Genomic DNA, 10,932 nt, shown 5'->3' on the forward strand with positions numbered 1-10,932 from the left:
TAGAACGATTCGTGGCTTTCAGAGCTGCCCTCGCCCCGAGCGAATCTTCGGCTTCGGGGGGTGCGGGAGCCGGGGCTGCAACTGGGAAGAAGAACTTCTAATTCTACGTTAAGTACTTATATGGATCCACATCCAACTCACTCATTCTAGATCTGCTAGAACTTCTAGAGGAAGCCTTACGCACTCTATCACGTTCCAACTTCCTAACATAAGAAGAGAGAGCCTTATATTTCTTCTTCATTCAATCCCTTACATTTCACTACAAGGGTGTTAGCAAAAAGAACATTCATTCCCCCTGCATTCATGCAAACCGTGCTCGGAGGGGGTCTACCGAAGCAATTTCGGCAACCTCACCTTACATCCTTCATTCACGCAAACCCTAAACCAAACCGAAGTTTTAACTACCGAATCTAGATCAGACATCGTTAAAGAAAATCAAACAAACTCAAAATCAAACGGTCCACAATCAGCGTATGCCAAGCCAAACAAAGCGAATACGTCACCAAAAGAAGTCCAAATTAACTCCAGGCAAGCGAGAATCGAAAACTATCGAGAGGAACCGACAACAGTGTTATCTGTTCCCGCGACAGAGGAAAATCTGACAAGCTTACGGGAGTGGTTCGTACATCCGCCACCCAGCGGCGGGTAAGGTAGACCACCTGACCTACCTGTCGCGTGTGCCGCGAGATTTGAATTCTGTCGGGAACGTGAGACTATAGCTAAGTATATATCTGTCAGGGAAGTTCATGTACAAAAATGGAGTATTCTATATGAAAATGTGCGCACTTTATGTAGAATACAACAAAAAAAATAGTCATGATTGTAGCTTTTATCAGTTTTGAGATATTTTCATATAATAACGATAGTAGCCAAAAAATTTCAACCTTTGGTCAACTTTGACTCTACCGAAATGGTCGAAAAACGCAATTGTAAGAACTAAAACTCTATATTTAGTAATATTCAATCATTTACCTTCATCTTTGCAACAAATTGGAAGTCTCACAACAATATTTCGATTTATGGTGAATTTATGAAAACACGTTTTCCTTACGTCCTCGTGGTAACTCTTCCGAAAAAAATCATAGTGCGATTGTGGTTATGTTTGCACCATTTTAAATTAGCCGTTACATAAAGTTTTATATATGGAAATGTGCGCAATTTCATGCACAATACAACAAAAAACAACCCAGATTGTAGCTTGTATCAGTTTTGAAATATTTTCATATAAAAAATGATAAGTGACACATTTTCAACCTTCTGGTCAACTTTGACTCTACCGAAATGGTCGAAAAATGCAATTGTAAGCTAAAAATCTTATATTCTAGTAATATTCAATCATTACCTTCATTTTGCAACAAATTAGAAGTCTTCAGCACAATATTTAGATTTATGGTGAATTTATGAAAAAAAAAAAAAAAACATTTTCCTTACAGTCCATGCGGTAACTCTTCCGAAAAAATCATACGTGCGATTGTGGTAATGTTTGCACCATTTTAAATTAGTCGTTACATAAAGTTTTATACATGAAAATGTGCGCAATTTCATGTAGAATACAACAATAAATAATTGAAGGTTGTAGCTTTTCTCATTTCGAAATATTTGCATATAAATCAAGATAAATAGAAAAAAAACCAGTTCGTTCGGTCAACTTTGACTCTACCGAAATGGTCGAAAAACGCAATTGTAAGCTAAAACTCTTACAAGTCTAGTAATATTCAATCATTTATCTTCATCTTGAAACAAATTCGAAGTCTCTAGCACAATATTTAGAATTATGGTGAATTTAAAAAAAAAAAAACTTTCCTTCCCTCCACGCGCAGATTCTCCCACCCCCGCAAAATCTCCGAAATGCGTACGTTGCATTCTCGGAATATTTGCTCCATTTCATATTAGGCATTTCATAGAGTTTTTATATATGAAAATGTGCGCAATTTCATGTAAAATAAAACGAAAAATATTTGAAGGTTGTAGCTTTTCTAATTTCCGAAATAATTGCATATAAAAAAATATTAAAAAATTCGACATTCGGTCAAGTTTAACTCGTCAGATATGGTCGAAAACTGCAATTGTAAGCTAATACTCTTACAGTATAGTAATATTCAATCATTTGTCTTCATTTTAAAACAAATTGGAAGTCTCTAGGACAATATTTAGATTTATGGTGAATTTTTGAAAAAATTTTTGTTTACGTCAGCCCGTTACGAATTCATGCATCATTTTGTGATAATATTTTCTCTGTGTTGCTTTTTATTGTTTTACAATGTGTTATATGCCAAAATGATTGCAATTTAGTGTACATTACAAGAAAAAAAATTAACTTGTTACCTTTAACCGTTTTGCGCATAGCGCGATTTAAATACAATTATATATGAAATTTTGTTTTTGCGCTATCATATATCGCATTATTTTTATATGATAATGATAATTTTTTTCATTTCTGATGGTTGCATACTAAACTTCAGGCAATGACAAAAAAGGAGCCAAAAAATGAACTCTTAATCTTGAAAACTAAGCGCGCTGTGAATTTTGAAAATATATTTTTTCCGCTTCCGCGCTCACTCCGAGACTCCCTCGGCACAAGGAAGACGATTTTTAATATACCCTTTCGGTCGTTTAAGGGTTAAACAGTAAGCAAGTTAAAACATAGAATTATGTTTATAAGGATAAAGTAAAGCCAAAAGACACCCTGGTCACATCAAATACTCTCATGTCATATAAATACAGGCAGTCCCCGGGTTACGACGGTGTCGGCGTTACGACGTTCCGAGGTTACAACACTTGTCAACAAACTTTATTTCCAGGGTTAAAACGCATGTTCAGGGTTACCACACCTACAACACTCATCTGGGAGGTGAAATATGACACCAAAAATGCAAAATAATCAATATTTGAAGGTTTTTTTTGATGAAAAATGCCATAAGAATGCAGTTTACATAGTTTTCAATGCACCCAAAGCATTAAAAGTAAGGTTTTCTTAGGATTTTTTGACGATGTTCCGGCTTACGCGCGTCTCAAGAACGGAACCCCCGTCGTAGCCCGGGGACCGCCTGTAATGATCAAACTGCAGTGAGAGAGAGAGAGAACAAGGAAGGGAAAACCCAACTCTAATCTTCCTGAATTGATGTTGGCGATCTAAAATAGGACCTGAGGGGTTTCAGCAAATGACAGGACAATAATTCCAAATACTTTCATTATAATTATGTACAACATCATAAGTTTCAATATCCAATTCAAGCAATGATGTAGTCAGAACAATAAAGAGTGATCACCCTCCTTCAGCTGATACGAGCCATGATAAGTTCCAGAAAAGACAGCAAAGTACAGGGTCCAGTCAGTGCACAAAATAAAACGGAGAATACTAACTCATGAATATCATCGATATCATAAGCCAAGCCAATATCTGCAGAATCAAGACCCTTGGAAACAAAGAATACTATTGAGAAGACTGTACTAAAGAGAGCAATGAATACTATTGAGAAGACTGTACTAAAGAGAGCAAATAGGAAGATCAGGAGCAATGGAATTTTTGAGAAAATGGTTCACTGGAACACAGGTAAAATCACACTTATTACCCTACATGAAAACACAGTGTGGCCATCATGGCTAAGGTTAAGGCAAAACTCGTTCACAAGCCTAACATTTCTATATCTCTGCTTGCCAAAGATGACACAGCTCAGAAGATAAAACAAGCACACTACCGTAAAGGAGAAATACAACCAAAAATATCCAAAATCATGCAAACAAGGTGAAGGAAGAATTGACAAGAACACAAAAACATTCTAACACCACTTGGTGGAGAAAAAATGTTATTGTCATGATACAATAAAGTTTGTTCATACTACCTGGCAGATATATATATAGCTGTATTCTCCGAAGTCCGACAGAATTTCAAAACTCCCGGCACATGCAGTGGGCGGCCAGGTGGTTAGTACCCATTCCCGCCGCTGGGAGCAGATATCAGGAACCATTCCCATTTTCTATTCAGATTTTCATACCACTGTCCCCTGAGGGGAGGTGGGTGGGTACTTAATTATATATATCTGCCAGGTAAGTATGAACAAACTTTATTGTATCATGACAATAACATTTTGTTCATGAAACTTACCTGTCAGATATATATAAGAATAGAAGGATTTTAGGAAACAAATTACATGCAGATGATTGACATCTTGGTTCCTTACCTGTTAGCCATAGCTGACTTCGTGATTACTGTCACCCAAGTCTGCTTTTGCTTTACTAGAGTCTCCAGCAAGGTAGTGACCTATGTAGCTGGTGAGTTCTAGATGATCTGTCAACGGGAGCGTGACCACAATGTGACTAGACCATATTGACCATAACTGTGGGGGCAACGAAGCTAAAAACCACCACCTGACCTAACCTATCAAAGTTAGTCCCATAACTTCTAGGCTAAAGAAAGGGAAAGCGCCTCAAGCGACCGACCCTTCAAAGTTAAAAGCACACCTATCCCTTTTCTATAGGATTGGATTTGTGCTGCTTCCTGCCCCAAATAATATTTGGGGCACGAGGACTCTCTGTGGCTCTTGCCCAATAATTTGTGCCATCCCCTTGATCTCCAGGCCTCTGGGCCAAGGGTTAGACGGGTTTTCGTTCTTAGCAAGAACGAAGGCTTAGAGGACGCACCGAATTATGTTCTCTAAAGCCAAAACCTCTGATGATGGCTAAAACCTCACTAACCCTCTTTGCCGTAGCTAGAGTGGTTAGAAAATTATGCCTTTCTGGTCACGTATAAATTACAGAAAGGAGAGGTTCGAAATGCTTTGACATCATAACTTCAGACTACGTCTAAGTTCCATGCCGGAAGCTTCGATCTAGACAATTTCAAGATTTCCACAGACCTCAAAGATCGTGAGGGGCTTTTTGTTTGACAGATCCGAATCTCTGAGCCTAGAGGCCGTCAACAACATATTTCCGTATTCTACAATCGTTGGAACTGCTAGCTTATCCCATACTTCAGACGGAAAGCGGTAAAGTAATTCACAGATGTCAGAGGTGGAGGAACAGTCATTCTTCCTGCACTATGTCCAGAAATGGCCCACTCCGATTGGTACACTGCAAAATATGCAGCACTGCTTTGCTTTGGCAATGAGACTTGCAATTAATCTTGAAGATCCTCTCGCTTCTTGACAGTCTGAACGCATTCAGACTCAGAGCGGAGAGATTTTAGGTACCTCTCGAAGTGAGGCTGTTAGAGTAGACCGATTCTCTCGGGAAGGGACCTTGGAAAGTGCTCTCTGAAGGACGTGACCTCTGTGAATCCAGCCTCTCGAAGGCCAACATGGGGCGATCAGCGTCTTTCTCGCTCCCTCTGACGCCAGCAATTATCTTATTATATTTCCTAAGCTATGAATAGGGGAAAAGAGACTAACCAACTATCCCCCATTCCAAACTATAGGATGGCGTCTATTGCTACCGCTCTCGGATCGAGAATAAGGGAGCAACATAGAGGAAGCTTCTTCATCTGCAATATTGCAAGAAATCTACGAAAGGACGTCCCAAAGTCTCCACAACTCTCGACATACTTCTAAGCGAGGATTACTCAAACGTCAGTAGTTGCTTGCCGTTGATCGAGAAGATCCGCACAAGGATGTGCAATCGTGTAACGAACCTCTTAAGGATCGTTACGTTCTGTGCCTATGCCGATAACCATCTCTCGCTCTCTTGGGATATGAGAGAGCCAGCCTGCGGGCAATTATCTGAGGTATGATTTTTCGATTCCACCACTCGAACCAAAAAAAAAAATCGCCAAAAACCTTCACTCTTCGAGGAACTGAGAGCCAACCAAATTGCTTCCAATTCTTTTAGATTATGTGCCAGGACCTCTGTACCTCTTGTCCGGATGCCTGGCACCCTCTTAGTATCACCTGAGGTGATCCTTAACCCATTGAGAGACGTTTAGAATTATCTCTAGATCTTTGATGTTACTTCAACTCTCCTGTAGGAAAAACTGTAGAGTCTGAATTGCAGTCTATTCAGGGAACAAGCTTCTCCAGCGAGGAAATGGTCCCCAGCAGACTCATCCATTCCCTCACTAAGCATGCTTCCTTCCCTAATAAGGCTGCGCTTTGCATAAGCAGGAGAGCATTATTATTGTGCTATGCCGCGGTAGACTCGTACAGAATTCTGTTACAGTGCGGTAAGCAGCGCCGAACAGGTCCAAGAGATATCTCTGTTGAAAATTTCTTAGCAAAAGGAAGTCGTGTTTATTCATGATTACTAGAAATCCCCTCAACCCGAGGCAAGTCATGATTGTAGGGCAGAGATACGGTTCGTTAATCAATCCCGCGGGAGAGAGAGGAACGTAAACGACCGGAAGTCAATAACAGCGAGGCTACCTGATACTGAGTTGTGACACTGTGACAGTTACAGGCAGCAGCTTATGTTCACCTTCTCGCAGTCTTATGCCGAGTTGCCAGCTATTCTATTCATCTAAGGAAAAGATTTTCCATTATTTGAACAGAAACTCTCAAGTTGGGATATTTAAGCGAAACAGAATTCGCTAAATACAGAAGCTGATTTTGTGTTGTAACATTACGCTTAATTAACCAAATGTTAAATCGGAAACTCCTGGAAAGTTGCCGGGAGTACCGATTAAATATACTGCGTCATCCACAATGACAGCAACCTCTCATCTTGCACTATTCTGCCTGAGTTACCAGCTACTCTCTTCTACGAAGGAATAGGTTGTTACTATTATCGATCATAAGGAAATTCTCAAGCAGGCATATTTAAGCGAAACATAATTCGGCTAGATGCAGAAGCTGAGTTGGTGTTGTTGTAACAATACCTTTAAGCATTGTCCTTACACCGGAAACTCCTGGAAGTTGCAGGAAGGACCGATTAAATACACTTAAAATAACAGTCCTTTCGGTTGCCATCTGTAGAGGTAAACTACGATATGCGTATATGACTTGAACTTTACATTAGTAATATGACGCAAAGATAAAATATGTAAGTATTGTAGTCACTTGAACATCTAATTCTCTACTACATTCTTTCCTCGACGAGGAAGAGAGAGAGAATGGAAATCGATTGTCTTCGCGTTTTCTCCTTTGCCAGAAAGTAAACGAATATTTAATAATTATTCAGAATAACTTAATATTATTCGAATGGAAATCCTCAAGTGAGAACCGAAGATCGAAAAGGAAAGTTCAAGCTTTTTATGATATTGGACATAAGACTTCATGGACGTAGTCTATAAGTCTTTTTTTCTGGATGAGCCTCGACTAATGAATGAGAGCTCTTTCGAATTTTGTCACTTATCTGCTTATGCGATAAAATGTTATTAAACTCCTTCCTCTTCTTCGACAACACCCTCTTGAAGAGCGTTCTTGCAGGAATCCTGCCGAACGTCTTGATGCGTAGGACGCCTATCGTTCTGAAGAACGTCCTGGCAAGTGCTCTACCGAGCGTCATGACGTGTAGGATGCCGAGCGTCTTCAAAAGCGTCCTCGCTAGCGTCCTGGCGGAGCGTCCAGATGTGTAAGACATCGAGCGTCTTCCAAAAAGCTTATCAATGTTTATGACATCGAGCGTCTTCCAGAGCGTCCTGATGAGCGTCTCTTCATGTAGGACGTCGAGCATCTGCAAAAGCTTCCTCACGTCTCAATGCGTAGGACGTTGAGCGTTCTTCAAGAGACGTCTTTCTAGAGACGTCCTCGCGAGCGTTCTTTACCGAGCGTATTGGTGCATAGAACACCAAGGGATCTGAACGGCATCTCAGAGAGGATCTTATCGAGCGCCCTGATGCATGAAAGGCCACCCGAGAGGTGTCCTGCAGAGCCACACGCTGCTCCTGAAGTGTGAGAGCATATAGGAAAGACGTATGGCGATCGTCTCCAAGACGGCCTTAAAGACCTTCGTTACCTTCTAACAAAGACGGTGGCCGCGCCTGTGCGACATCTTGCGTCTTAGTAATGCAAATGAACATATCCAGAAACGCGCTCAAAAAAAGGAACGCCGAGCGTTCCGAAAGGCATCCTCGCGAGGTGCTTGCCGAACGTCCTGATTGCATTCTTTGAGCGTCTTGAAGAGCGGTACCGGAAAAGAAGAGCGACGAACAGTCAAGGGAAGCGTCATAGTGAATGACGGGCGTCAACACGAGTAACCTGAGAGGCTTCCTGGCGAGGGGGGAAGACGCCGATCATGAAACGCAGCGTCCTAATCAGAAGTGCGGTGATCGTCATCAGGACGAGTCTTAAGGACGTTCGCCACTCTTGACAAAAACGACAGCCGCCTGTGCGACATCTTGCGTCTTGTCACGCTCATCGACACTGCAGAAGGGCATTTAAAAGGACGCCTGTGTGTTCTTGGGTATGAGGAATTCTTTGCCCTTCTCCTGTCGAAAACTAGGATAGTCTGTCCAGTGTCATCTCTGTCCGCTGACAGAGCGTCCCTTAGGGACGAGTAAGAGGCGTCTTGGCGAGCTGTTTGACTATGCAAATCAGCTTGCCGGACGTCAAGCTTATGAGCTTGAACAATATCCCGTTTCGTAGTAAAGCGAACGTCACATAACGTATACATAGCGCCATGAGGGGAGGAGGGAGGGGAGCGTCTTGGAAAGCAAGAAAACAATCCTTGCTAAAAGAGTAAAGACGTTCCTTCCTCTCGATAGAGCGTTGAATGTCTCGAAAGGCGTCTCGTGAGGGTCCTGCCTTATGGACATTTTTAATCTCTTGACCAAGACGACAGCCGCCTGTGCGACATTTTTGCGTCTTTGTCACGCATATCGATATTAAGTCATGCCGAAGGGACGCCAGATCAGTACTCTGACGCTCCCTCCTGACGAGAGAGAGGACGCGAAGCATCCTATTCTCCAAAGTTTTTTTTTTTTTTTTTTTTTTTTTTTTTTTTTTTTTTTTTTTTAGAGGGCGCGAGTCCTTCCGAGAGCTCCAACCTTGCGGGGGGGAGGACGCCTCGGAGGACGAGAGGCAATCTTTCATGATACCGTGCACGATCTTGGAAGCCTTGGAAGCGTCTTTCAGGTCCTGCCGAAGGGACGCCAGATCGGTGGGGGGGGGGTCCCGGGGGGGTTCCCGTAACCCTCCTTCGGTTTTCAACTTGCCCCCTCCCTGGTCCTGGGAGTCCGACAGAGGTTTAGACCTAGAGGCATTATGAGGACCGATCTGACGCCCCCTCCACAACACTAGGGGCAAAATCAACATTTTTACACTCAAACACTGATTGGAGTGAGCACTTTTTCAAGCTTAATTGATGTAATCCACCATAATAGAAAGGCATTACCTCTCACAGACACTTCCTCTAGGCCCGTAAGCCATACCACAGGGTTAGGCAAATAAAGTCTACTGAGGTTAGTAGGTTCATTATCCTAACTTCTGTTTACTGTGGGAGGAAGACCTCCTGATTCTATCACGCTCTAATTTGCGTACATACGAATCATATGTCTTCTTTCGGAATCAGTCAACATTACACTAATTACATTGATCTTTCAACAAAGAAAACATGTAAACATCATGTATACTAAGCGAGTGTCTACCGAAGGTCTGAAACTAGGCTAACTAGATTCAGACATCATATGCAATGAAAACAAAAAAATTTACGATAGCGTATGCCTAGCCACAAATCCAAGTCAATCATTCAAAAAATAATTAGGATACTTAAGCGGCTAATGGAGTTCAAAATCCTAGGCGGAGGTAATGGAAACAGGTGTTTCCACTACCGCGACAGAGAAAAAAAATCTGAATAGAAAATGGGAATGGTTCCTGATATCCGCCTCCCCAGTGGCGGAATGGGTACTAACCACCTGGCCGCCCACTGCGTGTGCCGGGAGTTTTGAAATTCTGTCGGACTTCGGAGAATACAGCTATATATATACTGACAGGTAAGTTTCATAAACAAACAAGTGATTATAGACAGTCTAAGTCAACGATGTGTTTTTTTGAACATGGATACCACCTAATGCCCCAAAGGTAAGACTCATTTCAAATAATAAAACCAGTGCAGTCTTCTTACAAAGTAAACTATAACATTACCATCAAGACAATGTAACTTGTAAAAGGTGTTAAGAACACTGTTAGTAAAAGACAAATTTTTTTTTTATAATTAATTAATAAAATAAAAATGAAATGAAATATAGAATTTAGGCCAAAGGCCAAGCGCTGGGACCTATGATTCCATTTTGCGCTGAAAATTGAGGACTGAAAGTACATACATATAAAGGTTTGAAAGGTGTTAAAGGAGGAAAACCTCTGTTACACTGTGAAATAATTGTTAGGAGAGGTTCGACACAAAGATGGAAAAAAGAATATGATGGAGGAGATACAGTATAAGAAATGAAAGGGTTGCAGCTTTGGGCTGAAAGGACACTGCAAAGAATCTCAAGTAGTGCCTACTGTGCACCACGTTGGGTGTACCGCATACAGGGAAAAAAATGATCGAGTATTCAGTACATACCTTATTGAAACAGGGTAGACACACCTCAATCCAGCATTGTCTGCACTGGACTGTTGCTTTGGACAGAAGACATTCATCACAAGGATCTACAATGATAATAAAAAGAAAAAATGAAGTTTCATAATAAAACTAATATTGTAATACTTACCTGAACACCTGAATTAGCCCTGGTCACTGACCAGCCGAACTATATCCCCACACATTTACCCACTAAGTGGGTAATTTTAACTGTCAGTGTTACCAACGCTGCAGGTAAAATCTAGTCAAATGAGTTACCTGTGTTACCGTTGGCAACGCTGCCGCAAATACCTGCCACCAGTGGCCTGTCTCCTCATTCCTCAATTGAATCATTCACTATCAAATTGAAGTGGGGGGGGAGGAGGGTGGGAATCATTCAGGTGTTCAGGTAAGTATTACAATATTAGTTTTATTATGAAAACTTCATATTGCAATACACTCCCTGAACACCTGAATTAGCCCGATTAACACAGGTTTAGTTGG

General features: G+C 41.4%; 1 protein-coding gene across 1 annotated transcript in view; it reads right to left on the reverse strand.

The window, feature by feature from the left end:
- LOC135225869 (uncharacterized) overlaps window positions 1-10,523 on the reverse strand; it is a 209,271-nt gene extending 198,748 nt beyond the window's left edge. Inside the window, exon 1 of the mRNA XM_064265418.1 lies at window positions 10,432-10,523. The gene's annotated coding sequence lies outside the window, so the exon portion shown is untranslated. The remainder of the gene's footprint in view (window positions 1-10,431) is intronic.
- Between the last annotated feature and the right edge of the window lie 409 nt (window positions 10,524-10,932).

Source organism: Macrobrachium nipponense, chromosome 13 (assembly GCF_015104395.2).
Source record: "Macrobrachium nipponense isolate FS-2020 chromosome 13, ASM1510439v2, whole genome shotgun sequence".
Classification (NCBI taxonomy): domain Eukaryota; kingdom Metazoa; phylum Arthropoda; class Malacostraca; order Decapoda; family Palaemonidae; genus Macrobrachium; species Macrobrachium nipponense.